Genomic DNA, 23,723 nt, shown 5'->3' with positions numbered 1-23,723 from the left:
TTCGACAACATGGGTCCATTTTTGAGGGTCTACATTGTTTTGATGAAACTACCCTCAATTTGACTCTTGAAGTTCCCTGCAGCTATAAAACTTTTCCGCCAAAAAATTAAAAATAGGTTGACTCTTTGATATAGCCCCGTAGGTGGTACCTATCACCTAGCTGAACACATTTTTTAGATTAGATTAGATAACACTGTGCAACAAAATGGAGGTGAAAGTCTGGGGCACGGAAAATTCATCCTGGGGAAGAAAGGCCTTGGTGAGTATATTATGAACCCCGAAGGACAGATCCGCCGTGAGTCGAACTTCCGTGTTATGGCGTGATGAAATTTTTGTTAAAGACCATGTAAGCCATCAGAAATTAGCGTTATATCTTTGTCCACTGTTGCTTAAGTGCTCTACAAAACAACAAACAAAAATATAATGCTAATTCATAATTCAGAGACCCTGTACTCTTGCAAAAACTTCATCACGCCATAACGCGGAAGTTCGACTCACGGCGCATCTGTCCTTCGGGGTTTTTAATATACACATACCAAGGGCTTTCATCTCCAAAAGGAATTATCTCTGCCCCAACAATTGTGTTCACAGTGTAATTTAAGCAGTAGTGGGAGGCAGTAGGAGTCTATCGATTGTCGAAAAGTTGTTCCACCTAAAATTGTGAAAGGACCCTAATTATTCCATTTTAATTAAGACTATTTTATGGTGGAGGGTATAAAAAGTTCGGCCCGGCCGAACTTAACGACTTTTTACTTGTTTGTTATTGTGAATTAACTGTATGATAACGTAAACAAACAATTTGATAGCTTGAAGAAATTTCTTGATGTTGTCGTCTTGTTGTGACCTGTCAAATCGATCTTGACCAAAATTTTGAAAGTTCATGTTAGCGAAAATTCCTTATTTAGCAATGATGTAAACCTTATTTTATACTTATATTACTGATGAAATAACTTTCATTACTATTTTTTAAATAAAATGACGTAAGACTTCTTGGACAATTTCCCCTTGTTTTCAGAACTTTTTTGACAATATATCAGAGTTAATATACATATGTTCAAAACAATGGATATATTAATAATCACATATACTTTTGGTGGTATTCAGTGATATCACTTCGGTAAGACCAAAAGAAAGAGTATACAATCGGAAAACCTTAGAAATATCTTAACATTTAATTTTGTTGTTTACATGGAATGTTGAGGACATTTCCTTTGTTTCATACTTCACAAAAGTTCAAAATCACGGCTTCAATTTGCCACTCCAATTTTATTGTGTAATTTATGGAAGGAAATGGGATTATGTAGTAGAGAATTGATTTATGCAGATTTAGGTCGCCCAATCGTCGATCTGTCAATCTGCTATTTTGGCGTCCAATTGTCGTACTTCTCTTATAGAAATTTTGGATTCCTATCGTTGATTTTCTCATAAATTGATCAGGAACTAGGAAAGTTCTTGTCTTGTCAGTCTTGAATACTTTTAAAATGAAATGCTGGCGCCCAGAATTTTAGCAAAAATCCATAAACACAATTTTTCCCAATCTAAATTTTTTATACTCTCAGCCTTTATTCAAAATATGCCTCATCGAAATAATGGGTTTAGTGCCAAAGTGTGTTTGGAAGAAATCTGTTTCAGAAAATTTGGAGTCGACTTAGCTATGTTCGTCCGTCTGGATAGCTGGCTGGAGAACACGATAATTCTCAAACAGATCAACCGATTTAGTCCAAAATTTGGCCTTCGCGATATTTAGTCCAAATATCCAGCCACTTTTTTAATAACCTTCCACAGAGTATTTCAAAAATTTCAGAAAAGTGCAGTTTAAGACCTCTGAATAATTAGTAAATATATCTGTGTAAGCTTAAGACCTCAGTAGTCATGGCTTCACTTTTTTTATGCTAATAATTTAGTTATAAGTAAAACAAGTGAGCCAAGGCTATAGTCGGGTCGGGGCCGACTATGTAATACCCTACACCACTACCCCCGTTCATAAGCTTTTGACTAATAAAATTCAAAATATTAAAATTGGGATAGCTGCGCCTTTGCTCTGAATGTCTTCATTAACACAGGTCAATTTTTTTGAAACGCATTTAAGTACATCGACAATACAACCCAAATTAAAAATGGAAAAGTGGGATGTATGCCAACCATCAATAGGCTTCTTTCTCTGTAGGATCCGCATTAACCCCCAACATTTTGTGACGATCCGATCAAAATTGCGACCTGTAGCGTGATTACAAAAAAATGAGAAAATGGGATGTCTTGCCGACTATTGTGATACCTCCGTTATGTGGCCACCTACGCCAACCTACTTTGCATCACTCTAAAGATGGGATTTTCTACTTTCATAGTAGGACTTTGTTTTTGGAAGATCCCCAACCGAAGCTGTGATATTCGTCATTATTATTAAAATCGCAAAAATAAAAAGTTGGGTTCTATTAGCGGTTATTTCGATATATTCGTTGTTTGATCACCAACGTGAACCTACTTTACATCATTAGAAAGGCGATATTTTCTACTTTCATGACCAAGTTCTGCTTTTGGTATACCCCATATTGAAGCTGAGATATTCGCTTAGGAAAACAACGTTGTCTTTTTCTCCAAATAAGTTTTTTGCCCATTACCACCCCTAAATATTATCCGACCATCACCAAAATCAATAGGCTTCTTCATCTGTGTGACCCCCATTAACCCTCAAAATTTCGTGACGATCCGATCAAAATTGCGACCTGTAGCGTGATTTCCAAAAAAGTGGAAAAATGGGATGTATTACCGACTATTGCGATATCTCCGTTATTTGGTCACATACGCCGATCTAGTTTACATCGTTGTAAAGATGGGATCTTCTACTGTCATAGCCAGGCTTTGCTTTTGGAAAGTCCCCAACCAAAGCTGTGATAATCGCCATTATAATTAAAATCGCTAAAATGAAAAGTTGGGTTTTATTTGCTACTATTGTGATATCTTCGTCGTTTGATCACCTACGAGAACCTACTTTACATCATTAGAAAGGTGATATTTTCTACTTTTATTGTCAGGTTTTGCTTTTGGTATACCCCGTATAGAAGCTGAGATATTCGCTTTGGAAAAAACATTGTCTTTTTATCCACATAAGTTTTTTGCCCATTCCGACCCCTAAATATTATCCGACCATCACTAAACTCAATAGGCTTCTTCACCTCCGGGACCCCCATCAACGTCCAAAATTTCATGACGATCCGATCAAAATTGCGACCTGTAGCGTGATTACAAGGTTTAGATGGACAGACGGACGGACGGACGGACACACATAGCCAGATCGACTCAGCTCGTCTAGACATTCATTTTGGTATATATAAGTATGGGTCTACGACCATTATTTCGATGCGTTAAAAGCTTTTTGGCCAAAACCAACTTATAATACCCTCCCCACATAGTGGTGTAGGTTATAAATATGAAATAAATAAATTAATAAATAAAAAGACCTCTGTGGAAACGTTTTGCTTTTTTGCAATAATTGTTCTCGGGCCCCTATTACTACAATACAAGTTTTTGTCAGGGACAAGTCCATACTTTCAGAGAAAATGCCCCGAAAACTGTAAGGAACACCTACGGCCATCATGTGTAGTGGCTGGTGCGCACGACAACTTTCGAACCGGATACTGCTTTGGTCCAAACATTGATTATAGCAATATTTCTGCGAGCCTTATATAAAGTTCGTAGATGGTGATTTTCGGTCTACTCCTTCTGATATTTCCTACAGCTACAGTGGTATGTGCGATTTTTCATGAACGGAGCAACAGATTTGTTCCAAACTTTGGTTTTAGTAATATTTTGTCCAAACTTAGTTTTAGCTCGAAAATGGGTATATCCCGACAAATCTTAAAAATAGTTGTTTAAAACAATTTAAGGTCAGTAGTCCTTCATATTTCCTGAAAAAAAAAACTGAAAATTACACTGTGAGACACTGAAATGACTGGTGGGCGCAATATCTTTTAAAAGGGATGACTCCCAAAATAAGATTTACTTCCAAAATGAACTATGTCGGTCCGGTCCATTTCTTCAGGTACCTCCTCTGCAACCCTTGTGATCAATGATAAAATCCATATTTTGTTGGCAAGTTCATACGTCCGAAAATGGCTGCACAATTCTGAAAATCTCCTAATACATAGCTTAGGGTTGAAGGATTTTGGTTGTGTATCCGCTATTCGATCTGTCCATAGATTAAAGTTTCAGTTCACACAGGCTCAGGGTATAATCCTGTCCGCAAAGCGGACTGATACTTGTTGAGATTTTGACGAATCTGAATATGTTTCCGATCAGTTTTTGTTCTTTTTTTGATTTCGTTTGTCGTTATAAGGTCCTCTGCCGAAGAAGGAAAAAGGAACAATTCTAGAAATGTGCATCCACTGAAAGTTTTTTCCAAATACAATACAAAGAGTAATCGACAGAAAAATTCCTGAAGATGAAATTCAACTTAATTTCCAAATATTGGAAATAATATGCAATAAATAAAATATAAACATTGACCTCTATCTCAGTAATCTTGATTTTATTAAAATTCGCAAGGTCGAACAAAACATAAAAATACGACAGAAAAATCATTTTTTGCACAATAGACGTTTACTAATTTGTAGGAAGAGACCAGTTTCAAATAATCTCAACGGACGACACTGCAGTGGAATAGAAATTATATCATACTATAGCGTTATTTATTTATTTGTTGTTCGAATATACAGAATATACAAAAACACAAAACATAGTTTCTGAGCCAAAACAGGGTAAATATCAAAAATGGCCATGAAAATGCGATTAGTTGTCAATGAGAGTCGTACCTAAAATTTTCTGAGCGACATTTGTGCAGAACATTTCGAAGCTGAAAAACGTCATCTTGTGATACTTTTATAGAAGTTTTTAAAACAGGGGACGAAAAGGACATCGAAGGAACCGAGTTAAAAGGTCGAAATGCTCCACGATTTGACTGAAAACATGCTATCTCATAAATAAGCTAAAACAATAGTGCACAAAGAAAGCAGAAACTTTATCACGACATAACTCGGAAGTTCGACTCACGGCGGATCCGTTCTTCCGGATTCTTAATATACTCACCAAGGGCTTTCATCCCCAAAAGGAATTATCTCTGCCCCAATATTTCGGTTCACAGTGGAATTTGTAATTGCTATGATGTTCAAAATAGTTCATCTCAAAAACGTGTTAGAGACTAGAGTTGCTGTTATCAAAAAATGTCAAAAACAAAAGATCGCAAGAATGTTTTTTTCTGAATGTTGTTTATAAGCCAAAGTATTGGAGGAAATATGCTACAAAAGTTCAATAAATACAAATAAACGTCTTCAAGTCACCCTAAAATTACCATTAAACGCTTCAACAAGACCTTAAAACTTAATAACAACTACGGAGAAAATTGCTCAAACAGCCTAAAGTGTTCATTATTTTTACATTTTCAAATATGTTGGACAATAAGTATACCAAAGTAGTTAAATAATTCTTAATTCATTTTTGCGGTAATTCACGAGACGGAAATTTTTAATGGAGCGGAGTTGGAGTCCATGTCCATTGCGAACATGTTTATGGTAATTTACGAGACGGAAATTTTTAAATGGCTGGAGTTAGAGTCGAAATCTGAACTAGTGATGGGAATGCAATATTAAAACCTTTAGGATGACGAAGCAAAATCATTTGCGCTTGGATTGGAGAGAAAGGAAGTACACTCAATTGCGACTGAATTTAATGGAAACTTTTTTTAATTTATGTTTATATAATAAAGTTCTTTGTGTTTTTGTTTTACACAAATAATAAATGCATGTTATTTATTCTGGGATATTTCGCAATAGCTTGCGGGCAAAATGTGCCTCATCGAAATAATGGTTTTAGACCACAAGTATGTTTGTACGAAATCCGTTTCAGACAATTTGGAGTAGATTTTGCAATGTCCGTCCGTCTGTCTGGCTGGTTGGAACGCACAATAACTCTCGAACGGATGAAGTAATTTGGTCCAAAATTTAGCCTTCGTAATATTTTTTTCACTACTTCAGGTACCTCCCCCACAAAAGTTCGAAAATGTTCGGACAAATTGTGTTCATGATAACTCTTGAAGAGAGTAATCGATTTGGTCCATATTATGCACATCGTAAAATTTCTACCAGACAAAGATGAGATTTCAATATAGACTCTATCGGTCCACTCTTTCAGGTACCTCCCACACAACATTTGGGAAAAGTTCATTTTAGGACCTGCCTCGAATCGCTCTGATTTTTGTTGTAACAGCTTGTATTCGCTGCCCCCATTATGACGCTATAAGAGGCGAGCCCATACTTTCTGAGAAAATAGTCCAAACGCTAAAAAAGCCCTATGGCACAAGTGTAGTGGTTGAAAGGCACGATAACTCTCGAATTGATCAGCAATTGTCAATTGTCCAAGCTTAGTCCACTCCTTTAGGCACCTCCCCCAAAAGAGTTCAAAACTTTTCGCTAAAATGGGCCACACGATAACTCTCGAAGGCGGCAACCGATTTGGCTCATACGTTTGGTATCGTAACATCTCTACGGGACATAGATCAGGTTTCAATATGGACTATATAGGTTCACTCCTTCGAGTACCTTCCACACAAAATTTGGGAAAAGTGCAGTTTAAGGCCTGCTCTTGAATCGTTTTGCTTATTTTGTAACAACTTGTAATCACCCCATTACGACAGTACACGTTCTTTAAGGGGCAAATCCATGCATCCTGAGAAATGTTCCGAAAGGCTGGAGCGCACGACAACTCTCGAACGGATCCCCTACGACGGTACATGTTTTTTTCATTGGCAAGTCCTTACTTCTTGAGGTAATGGCCCAAAAGCTCCAAACCAGACCACCGGCACCAACTAAACTGGGTAGTACTTAAGATAATCCTCGAAAGGAGAATCCCATTTGTACATCGTATTATATAAATATCAGAAGTATTGTGTGTTACTTGTTTTCTTACCCAGCAAAAATAATCATCCCAAAATAATGGGGGTTATAATGGATTTTTGGCAGCCGTAACTACTTACAAATCCCCCTACTAACCCAAGGGCATGTCGCACTGTATTACTAGTTATTCCATGACCACTAGAATAACTAGTTATTCCATGGCCACTGGAAGTTGAAAAATAAGCTAAAAGCAAACAAAATCTATTTTTAGAACAGTTGAGGTGGAATTGTTTTCAATTTCAACACACTTTATATTTATTATTTTATGTTTTTATTCCGCCCCCTGCTGCATTTGATCTTGTGAACTTCAGATTTGTACCAGCCCAGCAAACCAATCGTACCGACATCGTAACGAAATCGGAACAAAATTCGGACGATACGTCCGATATCTGATCCGAAATCGCAAAGATATCTTAACGAAAGTTGTATGAAGTGGTTAACATAATTTCGGAACGAAATATCGGTGCGACATCGGATCGATTTCGTAACGAAATCTGAAGAAAATCCTTGGGAAATTCGGAAAGGAAATTTCTTTCCGACATTCATTCCGAAATCGGTACAAAATCTGAACAATTTCCACTCCGAAAAATCGTATAGAAATCGGAACGAAATCTGAACGACTTTGCTTCCGAAATTGTTCAGACGTGTCGGACATCAGACATTTGGTTTGCTGGGAGAACACACTACACACTAGGCCACGCACACGAATATTAAGGGCTGCTTAAGCGCTTGCACGTGCATGTTTTTTAAACAAAAAGTACTCAGCCGGAGGTGAGCGTTGAACACACAATCCTCTGATTTGTAGTCGGACACACACGCTCTGTGCCACCGTACTCATAACTTAATAAGGAGTAATTTAAGTAGTTATTTTTGTTTACATTACTTTGTAATAGGTTACATATGACTAATGGATCCGCATTATTGCTGGGTAAGGTTCGAGGCTGAGGGTATTTATATCTGTCGGCGAATCCGACTGATACTTTTTTTTCCTTGTTCTTATACTTAGAAACCCAATATCACCCCCAAGAAAGCATTGAAATATTTATTTCTTCTCTTTTCATTCTGGGCTACTCTCATCGTTATCACGCCAACACCCATTTTGATGTAATGGGTTCAGCAGGACAGGCGGATAGATGCCGGTTTTATATCAAAACTTTCGAGTAAAATAACATAAAACATTACCGTAATCATTTAGGCTCCCCAAAAATCAGTAATGGTCGATTTTAGGAACTATCAGATATATTCACAATTTGCTTTGGTCACTTTTGGGTAAGACTACCGCACTTGTTTAATAGATTTTGTATCACCCTCACAGTGTACGTAAAATATAGGTATCATGTGATTATTATTTTCTTCCACACATACATATTTTTTGATGCTGTTACGTTTGGCGCCACTGAATAGTTTGTTTATTTGATTGTTGGGTATTTTATTGTCGTCTTTTTCATATACACAAATTACATATTTTCTCTTTCAATTCAATTTCAATTCTAGCTTGCAACTTCTTCATAAGCAACATAGTTTGTACGTAAGTACGTACATATGTCTGTGTATTGGTTACATAACAAGGCGTTGTTTAACAGAAAATTCTACACAAGTGTCAAATTCAATTTAAAACGATGGCTTCAACTGCACCTTCTCTCCATAATTTGTTCATGCTGCCGTTTTGAATAGAATTTTGGTAAATGAAGTGAGGAAAACTGAATTGAATTGAATAGTTGATACGTTTGAAAACCATTTAAGCGTAAATAATAAATAATTCATATGGGGGCAGATAATTTGTTCGATAGTCAATATGCCATGCTCACACACAGTACATAATTTACATATTTCTTTGGTTTAATATAAAACAAGAAACAAGAAAAGGTTAAATCGAGGGTACTAGGCTTCAACACACTCCTAAGAAATAATTATTTTTATTTTTGTTAGCGAAGTAAATAACAATGACAAATTTACTACAAGAAAGTGTCATTAGAAGGCAAATAACGCCGTCAATTTCCAACAAGGAATTGTTTTAAGAGTGCCTTGATGAATTTATCCTAGCACATCATTCATTGTTCGTTTAAACATAACAAACATATTTATATTTATTTAACTCTGGGTATGACTTGACTATGAATATTTATTGAGAAAAATATAATACATTTGTCACACATGATCCCAATAAAGAAAACACGAATATCTGTAATGTGCATTTATTAATAAAATCTATGAAAAATCGTTTTTATTTTAATTCCAACATGGACTTTTTCCAACAACAACTATTCACAGAATCCGATGAACAGCCTATTGAAGATCGTAACGACGAAAAAAAATTCCGATCATCAAGCTTAACTCTAAACGAGAAAATTAATAACATTCCCTTATGGCTGATATATGTTGGACAACATTCTCATAAACTGCATATATCTAACCCAGATAAACCCACTGGTCGTTTAAACGCCACAAAAAATGGTTGCAAAAATTGACGTAACAATCTGTTTTTTTTTCGAATAGTTTTGTGGGGTTTTTTGCATTTTGTTATAGTATTGTCTATTATCTGTCATTTCACGCTTATAAAGCTTCATTTGGCCTATGCCTTTCCACAAAATTGGTCTAAAACGCAAGCAGTTCAAAAAAAAAATCGAAATTTTTGTAATTTTCGACTTTTGAAGAAAAATTTAAATATCCGAGAAAAATTTAATCATAAATGTTAGAATCATATAAAGTCAGGGATTTGTTAGGAATATAGTAACAGTATTTTGTCAATAAAAAAACCAAGTTATTGACTGTAAGGATACACCTATATTACCATCCAAAGTTTTTGGCACTTTTAAAAGAAGACCCGATTGCAGGAAAACTATTCGTCTTAGAGAAAAAAGTTATTTAGTAAAATATGTTTAAAATGTCTAAAAAAGATCATTTTCAGAAACAATTGTAAGTTTTCTCACACAAAAAATTCTCGGCGCTAAGTGGGTTAAAATAGTATGCAGGAGAAAAAGAAAATGCCCTTACTATTTCATTAATTCAACAAGACCATGTCCTGGTCAAAATTCTGTAACTTTTGACAGATAAAGATATTTGCATAATTCTTTGTTTGACAGATAAAATAATCAGCTTTACACTGAATTAAAACTGTCAAATTTGGTTTAGCAGTTGCAGAGAAATTTAAGGTCATTGTTAAACTTTTGAGTTTTGAATTAATATAAAATATAAACTAGAACGACTGATCTTATTCATACGCTATTTTCAATGAATCGTTGAATTGAACTAGTTCGTTCATGAACTATACAACTCTAGTGTGTAGTGTTACCATAATCACGATAGAGGTGACAGTTATATTTTAATACTGACAAATTTTAAGAGGCTTGGTCAAGGAAAATTCCAATAATTTTGAAAAATGATCGGATAGTTTTTACCGTATGAAATTTACCCTTGTACGTTGTGAGAAAAATTACATGGTCAGCCCCGTCCGACTATAGTCCTCTCTTACTTCTTTGTTTTTGGTTTCCTAAGTTTCGGTATGAGTACTATCAAATTCTATATAGAAATTAGGGTTTTACCCAGGAAAATCGATTTCTTAACCACTGTGTGCAGTCAGGGTTTTATGGAAGTATTGGCTTGCCCCCGAAAAAATTTTACGGTCGTTATGAGGGCTGGGTGACGTAGGGGATGGAAGATACCAAGGACCGGTCCTGACCGGCTTTAACATGGCAAAGCCCAGGATTTATCTTGGTCCCTCTTTCATCTCAAGTAAACACTGACCTCCCCGTGTTGTCACCTGGGGAACTGACTTTAACACCCGTTAAAGGTAGTGAACACCCGTTAAAGAACGTTAAAAACTTGGGTTTGGGCGTGGGGTTAGTAACCTTCCCCTAGAAAAAACAGCCTACTATGTAAAAAGGGAAAGAAAAGAAAAACAAACCTTTAAAGTTGACGAACCCTGTAAACGTTTTAAGGACCATGATCTGCGAATCTGCACCTGGAATGTTCGCACTCTTAATAGAGAAGGTGCAGTTTACGCATTGGCAGATGTAATTGAAAAGTACAAGGCCGACATTACTGTCCTACAGGAAATACGATGCAACGGGAAAGGCGTCACAACAACACCTAAAGGTAACGAACTGTATTATAGCAAAGCATTAGTTTAGTAAAAGTAAAATTCTTCAACATCAGCTTTATTTGCGCTTATGCTCCCTCTGAAGACCAGGACGAACAGACCAAAGACATATATTATACGAGCGCTTAGAAGAAACTTATGACCGTTGCCCTGCCCATGACATTAAAATTATACTAGGATAGACTCTGCAGGTGCAAGAAACATGGTAGTTAGCAGTACCAGATTTAAGCATCTCGATGTTCATAAGGGCACCTGGCTGTCGCTAGATCAAAGAACAAGAAATCTAATTGATCACGTTGTGATAGATGGAAGACATGCATCAAGCGTGTTGGATGTACGATCGTTCCGAGGTGCAAACATAGACTCGGACCACTACATTTGCAGCAAAGGTACGTACCAGATTAAACGTAGCAAACAAAAGGCGAACAGACACAACACGGAAGTTGGACTTCGGTAAGCTGCAATCACAACAGATAGCCACAGCATATTCCACTCAACTGGTACAACTGCTTAATCAAAGCACTCCTCTTCCCGATAACATATCAGGACAATGGCAAAACATTGCCCACTCCATGCAAACAGCCGCAAAATTAGTACTTGGATACCAGAGACCTCCACCAAGGAATCCTTGGTATGACGTGCTGCTACCGAAGAGACAAATGTGGCATATAGGGCTACTTTTTAATCAGTAGCAACTCGTAGCGCACGAGAGAGGTGTCGGGAGAAAAGGAGAGAGGAGAAACGTCTTTTCCGCAGGAAAAAGAGGGAGATGGAAAAGCGGGAGTGTGAACAAATCGAGATGTACAGGAGACAGGATGAAGTCCGAAAATTCTACCAAAGAGTGAAACACCAAACTGATGGCTTTGGAACTGGCACATCCTCCTGTAGAGACCAGCAAGCTAATCTGGTAACTGAAACAGATAGTGTGCAAAAGATATGGAAAGAGAATTTTTTCAAACTGTTGGTATCCAATAGTAGCGAAGTCGACGAAGATACCAAATATCCAATCCCAGAAGATGGTATTGAATGTATACCACCCGGCCAAGATCAGGTAAAGACAGCAATAAACCGGCTGAAGGATAATAAGGCAGCAGGAGCTTATGGCCCACAAGACGAGCTGTTTAAAACCGGAGGCGACGCGCTGATAAGGTGTATGCATCAGATAGTTACCTCCATCTGGCAGGAAGAACGCGTACCCGATTGGAAGCTGAGCATCCTGTGTCCCGTTCATAAGAAAGGAGATAAGACTTTATGCTCCAACTATAGGGGCATAAGTCTTCTCCCTATCGCCTACAAGATAGTATCAGGGATATTGCGCGAACGACTAAAGCCCATGGTCAACGAAATAATTGGACCATAGCAATGCGGTTTTAGACCTGGCAAGTCCACCACTGACCAGATATTTACCCTGCGGCAAATCCTGGAGTAGACCCAAGAGATGCAGATCGACACCTACCACCTTTTTGTCGATTATAAGGCAGCCTTCGACAGCCCGTTACGTTCAAAGGGATTCCAAGCCATGTCTGAATTTGGTATTCCCGCAAGATCTTCAGTTAAAATAGAAAAGAATCTCTCCGAAGAGGTTTCAGGCACACCTTTTCGTGTGATCTTTTCAACATCATGCTAGAAAAGGTTATACAAGAGGCAAAGGTCAAAAGAAGTGGCACAATCTACACCAATAGCCACATGTTACTTGCTTATGCTGATGATATAACATCATGGGACGATCAGTAAAAGAAAAAACCGATACCTTTATGAAGATCGAAGGAGAATCTGCTAAAGTGGGTCTGGTGGTAAATGACAGAAGACCAAGCTGATGGTGTCGACGCGCAATGCGTCCATTGAGATCGGACCAACTGTTGAACTTGGTTCCTATAATTTTGAAGTAGTAAAAGACTTCGTATACCTCGGCACTGCCGTAAACACAACAAACGACATCAGTTGTGAAATAAAAAGAAGAATTGTATTGGCCAATAGATGCTACTTTGGCTTATGTAAGCACTTTCAAAACAAAGCCACAACTCGTCAAACAAAAATAACGCTTTACAAAACACTGATACTACCCGCGCTGATGTATGATTCCGAAGCCTGGGTACTTGCAAGCACACAAGGTTTGAGAGAAAAAATTCTTCGAAAGATCTACGGACCAATCTGCGTTGACGGTGAATATCGACGTCGTACGAATCTCGAGCTGTATCTGCTATACAACGACATCAATATAGTTAAACGTATCGAGATGTAGCGATTGCGTTGGCTAGGTCATATAATGAGAATGAGCGATGATGAACCCGCTAAAAAGGCGTAAAAATTCGAGACACATGACGGTGCACGCAGAATTGGCAGGCCAAAGAATAGATGGCGCAAACAAGTGGATGAAGAGATGGCAAGGCGCGGTATTCCAGAAAGCGAAGCACTAAACATAGAGAATTTGAGATCTTTTCTTAGTTCGGTCTATGGAACAAATGTTCTGTAATGGGCCAGCTAAGTACGTAAGTAAGTATGAGAGCCGCAAGGATAACCTGCTGAAAAAATTCAGAACGATCAGAGACGAGTTCCTAAACTACACTTTTTCCGAATTTTGTGTGGGAGGTACATAAAGGAGTGGGCCGTCGGTATCAAGCTTCACTGTTCTGTACGTTTTGAGATAATCGCATTTTAATGTTTGCGAAGCAGCTGATTGGAGCTCTCTGAACAAAATATTTATATTTATGACTTGAATTATAAATAATAGTAGAATAGTAGAAGAATTTTGCAAAAATTTCGTTGCTTCAATAAGTTTAAACCTTCTGAATCGAAAATTAAAGTTCTGATTTTTTAAATTTGTTTTAAAATTTGTATGTTACTAAAATATTCATTTCGTACTTGAAAAAATTAAGCTTTCGGGTGGAAACGGGGTTATCTCGAAAACTAGAGCAGATAGGATAAAGCCGTCCAATAATTCAGAAAGAGTATACGGAAAACCTTAGAAACACATACACTGTACCCCGGTTATCTACCTCTCTGCTTAACTGCCTTTCCCGTTTAATTGCTTCACAACTTAAATCGCCAAAGTTTTTTCATAAAAATGAGTTCAAACTTTCCCGGTTAACTACTTTTCTACAAGTACCCAATTCGGATATTTGCCCGTCAAATATTTTACCCAAAAGGAACATACAATATTACTTTTATCGCTTTATTACCCACGCTGGTGTATTTCTGGGGTAATCAATTTCGATGTCTACCGGAATTGTGATGAAGATGTCCAGTGATATGTTATGCTCACTGATGACTAAATTTCTTATGGGTTAAATAATATAACTTATATATTTTTATACCCTCAGCATTTATGCTAACGAGGGTATATACACTTTCATACGTGCAAAATGTGCCTCATCGAAATAATGGGTTTAGACCCCAAGTATGTTTGGACGAAATGTGTTTCAGACAATTTGGAGTCGATTGAGCAATGTCCGTCCGTCTGTCTGTCCGTCTGTCTGTCTGTCTGGCTGGCTGGAGCGCACGATAACTCTCGAACGGATAAACCGATTCGGTTCAAATTTTGGCTTTCGTAATATTTTACCCAAACTTAGTTTAAGTTCGAAGATGGGCTATATCGGTCCACTCCTTCCGGTACCTCCCCCACAAAAGTTCGCAAATGTTCGGAAAATTTCTGCGCACGATAACTCTTGAAGGGAGTAACCGAATTAGTCCATACTTTGCCCATTGTGAAGTGTGTACCAGACTTAGATAAAGTTTCAATAAGGACTCAATCGGTCCTTTCCTTTGGGTACCTCCCACACAAAATTTCGGAAAAGTTCAGTTTAGGGCCATCTCTCGAATCGCTTTGATTTTTGTTGTAGCATTTTGTATTCACTGCACTTCATACGACGCTACAAGTATTATCAGGGGCAAGTCCATACTTCCTGAGGAAATAGCCTGAAAGTTGCAAAAAACCCCTATGACACCGTGTGAGGTGGTTGGAGCGTAAGATAACTCTCGAACGGATCTGCCGAGTCGGTCCAAAATTTGGCCTTATTAATATTTTGTCCAAACGTGGTTTAAGTTTGAAGAAAAGCCATATCGGTCCACTTCTTCAGGTACCTCCCCCACAAAAGTTCAAAAATGTCCGGAAAATTTTTTCGTACGGTAACTCTTGCAGGGAGTGGTCGAATTGGTCTATACTTTACACATCCTAATATATCTACCAGATATAGATCAGGTTCAAATATGGACTATATTTGTCCACTCCATCCGATACCTCCCACACAAAATTTCGGATAAGTTCACTTTAAGGCCTGATATCGGATCACTTTGATTTTTGTTGAAGCAACTTGCATTCGCTGCCTCAATTACGATGGTAAAAGTTTTTAGGGGCATGTCCATACTTCATGAGCAAACAGCCCGAAGAGTGTAAAAACCCCCTATGGCACCATATGTTGTGGCTGGAGATCCACTTACATAACGGTCAATGTCGATCCATTTCTTTCAGTATCTCCTGCTGAAAACTTTTGATATTTAATCCCAATCAACATTTTTGTCGGTTCAAACGCCCAACATTTTTAAACTCCCCTAAATATATACGTATTTTAGGAAAAAATTGTTTCAATATACACATGCTGAGGGTATATCTCTGTCGGCAAAGCCGACTGATACTTTTTTACTTGTTAGACTTGAAATGAACTATTCTACTACACACCGTTTTGTTTTTTGACGATTATGTTCTAATTGTTGTCATTTTTTGTAAGGTTGAGATGAGATTTTTATAATTACCCACATGAGGTAGCTATGCGGGATTTTCGTAACTGTCTTTCCCGCATAACTGCCTCATTTTTTTGGAAATTTATGGGAGGTAGTTAACCGGGGTGAAGTGTATCTCGAAAAGTCAAAGAAAAGTCAAGACTACTTAAGCATAACACCGACGACAAAGGAATAATACGACGTTCAAAGTTTTGACCAAATCGATCTCCCTGTTCGTTCACACCATTTTACGGAAACATTTTGTGGGGGTGGTAACCGAAGGAGTGGACCGATATGGTTAATCTTCGAACATGAACAAAATTTGGGCAATATATTAAGAAGTGCAGAATTTGGTTCGAATCGTGCGCACCAGACGTACGGACATGACTAAATCGACTCCAAATTTTCAGAAATGAATTTCGTCCAAAACCATTATTTCGATGAGGCGCATTTTTGGTAGTGGAGGGTATAAAAACAAGTAAAAACGACGTTATGTTCGGCCGTGTCGAACTTTTGATACCCTCCACCACGAGTTGTATTGAATTAAATTAAACAATTAGTTTCCTTTCACTTATGAAAGTACTAAGCTCTTCCGCAACCTCAAGACTTATTTCTAGAAGAAGTAAACAAGCTCTATTTGACCAACATTGTATCCACCTACTTCAAACAACATCATCAATGGCTAAAATATAATTTAAGAATTTTTCATAAACAAATAATTCTTAGGAAAAAGTTAGTCGGAACATGTAGCTCTATATAGGCCTCTACGCATGTTTGTTTTTGTACATTTTATGGTGTAAAACATAAGCTTTTCATGTTAAAACAACAAGTACTTTTAACTACTGATGTCATATATATTTGTGTAAATATAAACAAATATATATTATATATTGCCCTAACAGAGTAGCCCTTTTTTGAAGCCTACAAAATCCCAACTTACCGTATTAGCCGGGGTTTATCCAAAATAAGGAACGGGAACAATTTTAAAAACTGTGTCTATATACAATTGTTTTTCCAAATATTTATTTTTTCTACAGATTTTTTTTGAACACAAATTTGTTTTTTATTTTATTTATTTTTACAACAAAACAATTAATTTGTATTACAATATATATATTTTTTTATTTTAAATTCGTCAAACCGTTTGATTATGTTATTTTATTTATTTTTATTTCTCAACGACACAAACCCTGTTTACCGCAGCTAACAGATAACGCGTTTTAATCCGTCAACGTATGACGATGCACTGAATCAGTTGTGCTGCATTACTTTGCAAATGTAGTTCGCAACTGACTGACAGACTGAACTGGATAGATGCCGACTTCTTTTCTTAGTCGTGTTTTTGAGTGTTTGCTTGTCGCGAAAACGAAGTTATATCCAACGTTTGTTTGTACATGTGTGTAGTTAGTGGATATGAGATCAAGTACTTGAATTCGGATTCGGGTTCGTTGGTTGGAATTAGATTTGTCTAAGAAATACAAAAATGGTTCGAACTGAGAGATTTTTTATATAATATTGCAATGTAATAATTTGGATTTGAATAAAATGTATGTAGAGAGAAGTTATTTAATACACAATGCGATTGGAAAAAAGGATATCGACTAGATCAAATAAATTTGCGTACAACTATTAATCTGAAATATTATACGATTACGGGGTAAAATAAGATGCATAATTATGGGACTTCCTCTAGTTATAAAGGTTAATAACTTCCCAGCAAAAATTGGAGCAACACATTACAAAGTAAATCAAACAAGGTACCATTTGAATTAATGGTAGCTCACAATGTGTTAAAGTCATAAAGTACTCAGCAACAGTGGTTTACTTAATTACTTCTTCCTATAAGCCGGACTAAGAAAAGATTTTCATTCCTTTCTATTTGTTGCTTTGGTTCTCCAATTTGGAATACCCCACACAGAAAAAATGGCCTCTCTAACATATGTCCCAAACATATTTTGCAGCAAACATATATTTGTTTGCAAGCAGTTCCAAACATAACATATGTTTGGGTTCTGTAAACAAATATTTGTTTGGGTGCAAACAAATACAAACCCAAAAGCCACAAAAGACAAACACAGGTACCAGTGGATGCTTTCTGAGAGCAAGGAGCGTAAATATCAATGTGAAACACACAGCTCTTTATTATAAACCAGCATTCTGCAGAGGCGAGAGCCCTGCTGTTATTCTCTTTGACAAAAATCCTCTCCATCCGTAAAAAATATGTTCTAACATAAAAAATATGTTGGTATCCAAACATATAAAATTGGGATATGTTACAAAATGTTGCAAACATATATTTGTTTGCACACAAACAAATTATGTTTGGATCTAAACATATATTTGTTTGGGATCAGTCCCAAACAAATATTTGTTTGGATCCAACCATATTTCTAACATATTTTTTTCTGCGTGCGTATTTATCGATCTCGTCTTCTATTTGTTTACTCCATCGAAGCCTTCCAGTTCTGCGTGTACCGCCAGCGGCCCGTATTTAAAATCTATTTTTCGTGGGTTCATCATCGCTCATTATGACATGGCCTAGCCAAAGCAATCATTGTTTCTCGATACGTTAGCTATACTGATGTTGTTGTATAGCCGATACAGCTCTTGATTCATCCGAAGCCGATATTCACCGCCAACGTATATTGACCCGTAGATCTTGCGAAGAAATTTTCTCTTAAACACACCAAACACTGCCTTATCTGCTTGCGTAAGTACCCTCGCTTCGGAACCATACATTAGTACGGGTAGTATCAAGGTTTTGTAAAGTGTCACTTTGGTTTGTCGAGATGTGGCTTTGTTTTTAAACTGCTTACTTAAGCCAAAGTAGCATCTGTTGGTCAACATAATTCTATTTCTGAAAATTTTGCCTTTTTAGGCGAAGATCATTTTTAGTATTAAGTATACCCTCAGCATTTATGCTAACGAAGGTACATATATGGACAATATTTTTGAAAATTTAACATCGTTGAAGCCAAGGTTTACAATTTTGTAACTCGCGAATGGTGGTTGTATATTGTACAATGAAAATGCTTTTGGATAAAATGAAATGTTTTTAGACTTGGCAAAAAATTTCCGCGGAAGCTGTGGCTATATTTATGTTAAATAATGGGTAAAAATGGGTTGAAGCCAACGTGTCTTTTTTGTTTTCTCTCGATTTGTGATTCAACCACACTTTTCACGATTTTCCTGTCAAAGTGAAAGTAGAAGCCAACTAAATAAGGATCATCCCACCAATGTATAACTTTTCAAAATTTGATCTGCGTCTACCATTAAATGATGCTGACATTTTGAAGCGAGATTTTAAGTGTTTTTTGAAATGTTCTTATAATTTCGTTCCGCAAACAGGTTTTTCAAAAAATCATATATAGGAATGAAGAACTCACGATTCTGATTTATTTGATATATGTGTGGTGAATGTAGGGGATGTGGGTGACGTAGGGGATGGAAGATACCAAGCAACGGTCCTGACCGGTTTTAACATGGCAAAGCCCAGGATTTATCTTGGTCCCTCTTTCATCTCAAGTGGACACTGACCTCCCCGTGGTGTCACCTGGGGAACTGCCTTTAACACCCGTTAAAGGTAGTGAGCTAACATGTGCCGCACGTTCACCCATAAGAACGTTAAAAACTTGGGTTTGGGTGTCGGGTTAGTAACCCTCCCCTAGAAAAAACATCCTACTATGAAAAAACGAAAGAAAAGAAAAACAATCCCCTCTAAAGTTGACGAACCTCGCAAACGTTTTATGGACCATGATCTGCGAATCTGCACCTGGAATGTTCGCACTCTTTATAGAGAAGGTGCAGTCTTCGCATTGGCAGACGTACTTGAAAAGTACAAGACCGATATTACTGCCATACAGGAAATACGATGGATTGGGAAAGGCGTCACAACAACACCTAAAGGTGACGCACTGTATTATAGCTGCCATGACGTAAAGCATGAGTTTGGTTGTGGATTCGTAGTTAGTCGGAGACTAAAACATCTGGTATCCAGCTTCACCCCAGTGAATGAAAGACTTGCTGCAATTCGAATAAAAGCTAAATTCTTCAACATCAGCTTTATTTGCGCTCATGCTCCCACTGAAGAAAAGGACGAACAGACCAAAGATATATTTTACGAGCGCTTAGAAGAAACATATGACCGTTGCCCTGCCCATGACATTAAAATCATTCTAGGCGATTTTAATGCCAAAATTGGAAAGGAGAATATCTTTGGCCCAACAGTCGGGAAATTCAGTCTCCACAGTGAAACATCTGACAATGGTATGAGGCTGATAGACTTTGCAGCTGCAAAAAACATGGTAGTTAGCAGTACCAGATTTAATCATCTCGATATTCATAAGGGCACCTGGCTGTCTCCAGATCAGGAAACAAGAAACCAAATTGATCATGTTGTGATAGATGGAAGACATTCATCGAGCGTGTTGGATGTACGATCGTTCCGAGGCGCATTGATTCGGACCACTACCTTGTTGCAGCAAAGGTACGCACCCGCCTAAACGTAGCAAACAAAGTACGAACAGACACAACACGAAAGTTAGACATCGGTAAGCTGCAATCACAACAGATAGCCACAGCATATTCCACTCAACTAGCCCAATTGCTTAATCAAAACACTCCTCATCCCGATAACATATCAGCGCAATGGCAAAGCATTGCCCACTCCATGCAAACAGCCGCAAAATCCATACTTGGATACCAGAGACCTCCACCAAGGAATCCATGGTATGATGAGGAGTGTCGTGCTGCCACCGAAGAGAAAAATGCGGCATATAAGGCTACTTTACAATCCGTAGCAACACGTAGCGCACGAGAGAGATACAGGGAGAAAAGGAGAGAGGAGAAACGTCTTTTCCGCAGGAAAAAGAGAGAGATGGAAAAGCGGGAGTGTGAAAAAATCGAGATGTTCAGGAGCCAGAATGAAGTCCGAAAATTCTACCAAAGAGTGAAGCATCAAACTGATGGCTTTGGTACAGGCACATCCTCCTGTAGAGACCAGCAAGGTAATTTGGTAACTGATACAGATAGTGTACTCAGGATATGGAAAGAACATTTTTCAAATCTGTTGGTATCCAATAGCAGCGAAGACGACGAAGATACCACAGTCCCAATCCCAGAAGATGGTATTGAATGTATACCGCCCAGCCAAGATAGGTAAAGACAGCAATAAATCGGCTGAAGAATAATAAGGCAGCAGGGGCCGATGGCTTACCAGCCGAGCTGTTCAAAACCGGAGGCGACACGCTGATAAGGTGTATTCACCAGCTAGTTAGCACCATCTGGCAGGAAGAACGAGTACCCGACGATTGGAACCTGAGTATCCTGTGCCCCGTCCACAAGAAGGGAGATAAGACTGTATGCTCTAACTATAGGGGCATAAGTCTACTCCCTATTGCCTACAAGATCGTGTCAGGGATATTGTGCGAACGACTAAAGCCTATGGTCAACGAGATAATTGGACCATACCAATGCGGCTTTAGACCTGGCAAGTCCACCATTGACCAGATATTTACCCTGCGGCAAATCCTGGAGAAGACCCAAGAGATGCAGATCGACACCTACCATCTTTTTGTCGATTATAAAGCAGCCTTCGACAGCCCGCTGCGTTCAAAGGTATTCCAAGCCATGTCTGAATTTGGTATCCCAGCAAAGCTCATCCGGCTTTGTAAAATGACTTTAACTGACACGAGGTCCTCAGTTAAAATAGGAAAGAACCTCTCCGAAGAGTTTGGTACCAAAAGAGGTTTCAGACAAGGAGACAGCCTTTCGTGTGACCTCTTCAACATTTTGCTAGAAACGGTTATACGAGAGGCAAACGTCAAAAGAAGTGGCACAATCTACACCAATAGTCACATGTTACTTGCTTATGCTGATGATATAGACATCATGGGCCGATCAGTAAAAGAAGTAACTGATACCTTTATAAAGGTCGAAGGAGAATCTGCTAAAGTGGGTCTGGCAGTAAACGGTGAGAAGACCAAGTTGACTTCGTCTACCTCGGCACCTCCGTAAACACAACAAACGACATCAGTTGTGAAATAAAAAGAAGTATTGGCCAACAGATGCTACTTTGGTTTAAGTAAGCAGTTTAAAAACAAAGCCACATCTCGTCAAACAAAAATAACGCTCTACAAAACACTGATACTACCCGTGCTGATGTATGGCTCCGAAGCCTGGGTACTTGCGCAAGCAGACATGGCAGTGCTTGGTGTGTTTGAGAGAAAAATTCTTCGAAAGATCTACGGACCAATCTGCGTTGACGGTGAATATCGACGTCGCATGAACCACGAGCTGTATCTGCTATACAACGACATCAATATAGTTAAACGTATCGAGATGCAGCGATTGCGTTGGCTAGGCCATATCATAAGAATGAGCGATGATGAACCCGCTAAAAAGGCGTATGAATACATGCCACATGGCGGTGCACGCAGAATTGGCAGGCCAAGGAATAGATGGCGCAAACAAGTGGATGATGAGATGAAAAGGTGAGGTATTCCAGAGTGCAAAGCAACAGATAGAGAGGAATGGAGATCTCTTCTTAGTTCGGCCTATAGAACAAATGTTCTGTAATGGGCCAGCTAAGTAAGTAAGTAAGTAAGTGGTGAAGGTAGCCTACACAGCTTCAGAGAAATCTGTATCCAAATACGAAAATTTTGTGCGAACAAATTTCTAAAAATCATATATTTCGGGTCTAATTTGTACAATTGGCTTTCGATTTACTCGTGCATGATTGCAAATTTTGGATTTTTACATTGCGGATCTAATAAATCATTATTCGTTAAAATCCATATACTAAAACGCGAGATAGGAGAAATTCCAAGGTAGGAAAATCACCTAATATTGTTTTTGAAAATATCGCCCATTTTATCGCGTATTCTGTCGGCCGCTTGCACTGCTATAAAAAAACTAGTGCAGCATCTTCCTTTTTGCGGAAACAGAGATTTAAAAACTTCACTGATAAGGGAACTACATTCATTTTATCCCAAAAATAGTGTGTGATGCTACATCCACGGTTCTTGACTGATTGCCTTGAAATAGGTATATGTCGATGCAGATTTTCATGGTGACACTAAAACCGGATGCGGAACGAAATTGTATGAACTTTGCGCAAATTAGCGATGTTTTATAGGTTTGTTAATGCTAAGATGCAGCCGATGCTACATCTTAGCGTCCAAATTATATTTCGAAAAATATATACAAATTAAAAGATATGGTCGTGCTGTACATAAAAATCACATGCGGACAAAACGATTTTGATAATTACGCGATTTACACATATTTTAATAATGCATATAAGTTAAAGCGGTTTATTTGAACTCTATTTCCGTTTAAGAAGTCTAATGATTTATTTCAACAACCCGATAACTTTCCTCAATGGGAAACCTTCTATGTGAATGTAGATAAAGCAAAATCCGCCCCTTTTCTTGGGAGTTTCAAGAAAAATAAAAGAAGTACTCTTATGGATTTTTCCAATATTTTCAACTCTAGAATGCATGTGAAAACTATTATTCCAAACCAACATTTGTTTTTTTGTAACACAAATATGTGCTTATTTCGGCTATAATATCCTAACTACTATCCCGATGATTATAAGTTTAGTCTCATTTGATTCCCCGTCGAGTCTTTATTTAAAACTGTTACTTTTTTGTAATTTTTGACGAGTAAATGGACCTATATTTTCAAAAAATTCGGATTTTGTCAATTTTTTGTAAATTCCGCGAATGCTGAGTAACATTTTACAAATATTATGCAATCTACTTAATGACGTCACTTCGTGATAACTTTTTAGTGACAATTGTGCTCAATAAAATAATTAGCGTTTTTATAATAATTTTTCTTAAAAGCAGAAGTAAAACCGCGATAACATTTGTCCGCAACAACCAAAAATTTGCTCGCGAGCGGAATTTTTGGGGAATTTTTTCTTAACCTATGTACCAAAAATCGTTAATGGAAAATTT

At 37.8% G+C, this 23,723-nt stretch overlaps 1 protein-coding gene across 2 annotated transcripts in view; it reads right to left on the bottom strand.

The window, feature by feature from the left end:
* The window catches only part of LOC141394962 (uncharacterized), a 108,231-nt gene extending 91,018 nt beyond the window's left edge, over positions 1–17,213 (bottom strand). The window contains exons 1-2 of one of the 2 annotated variants that reach the window (XM_073970176.1): positions 16,949–17,213; positions 16,700–16,790 (exon numbers count right to left, since the gene is read on the bottom strand). The gene's annotated coding sequence lies outside the window, so the exon portion shown is untranslated. Of the gene's footprint in view, positions 1–16,699 lie in introns of both variants that reach the window. The other variant, XM_073970175.1, reaches the window with a different exon arrangement.
* Between the last annotated feature and the right edge of the window lie 6,510 nt (positions 17,214–23,723).

Source organism: Musca autumnalis, unplaced genomic scaffold, assembly GCF_047663935.1.
Source record: "Musca autumnalis isolate F117 unplaced genomic scaffold, ASM4766393v1 scaffold_2, whole genome shotgun sequence".
Lineage (NCBI taxonomy): Eukaryota > Metazoa > Arthropoda > Insecta > Diptera > Muscidae > Musca > Musca autumnalis.
Note: the sequence above shows the minus strand (reverse complement) of the source record. Positions and strands in the feature narration are given on the sequence as shown.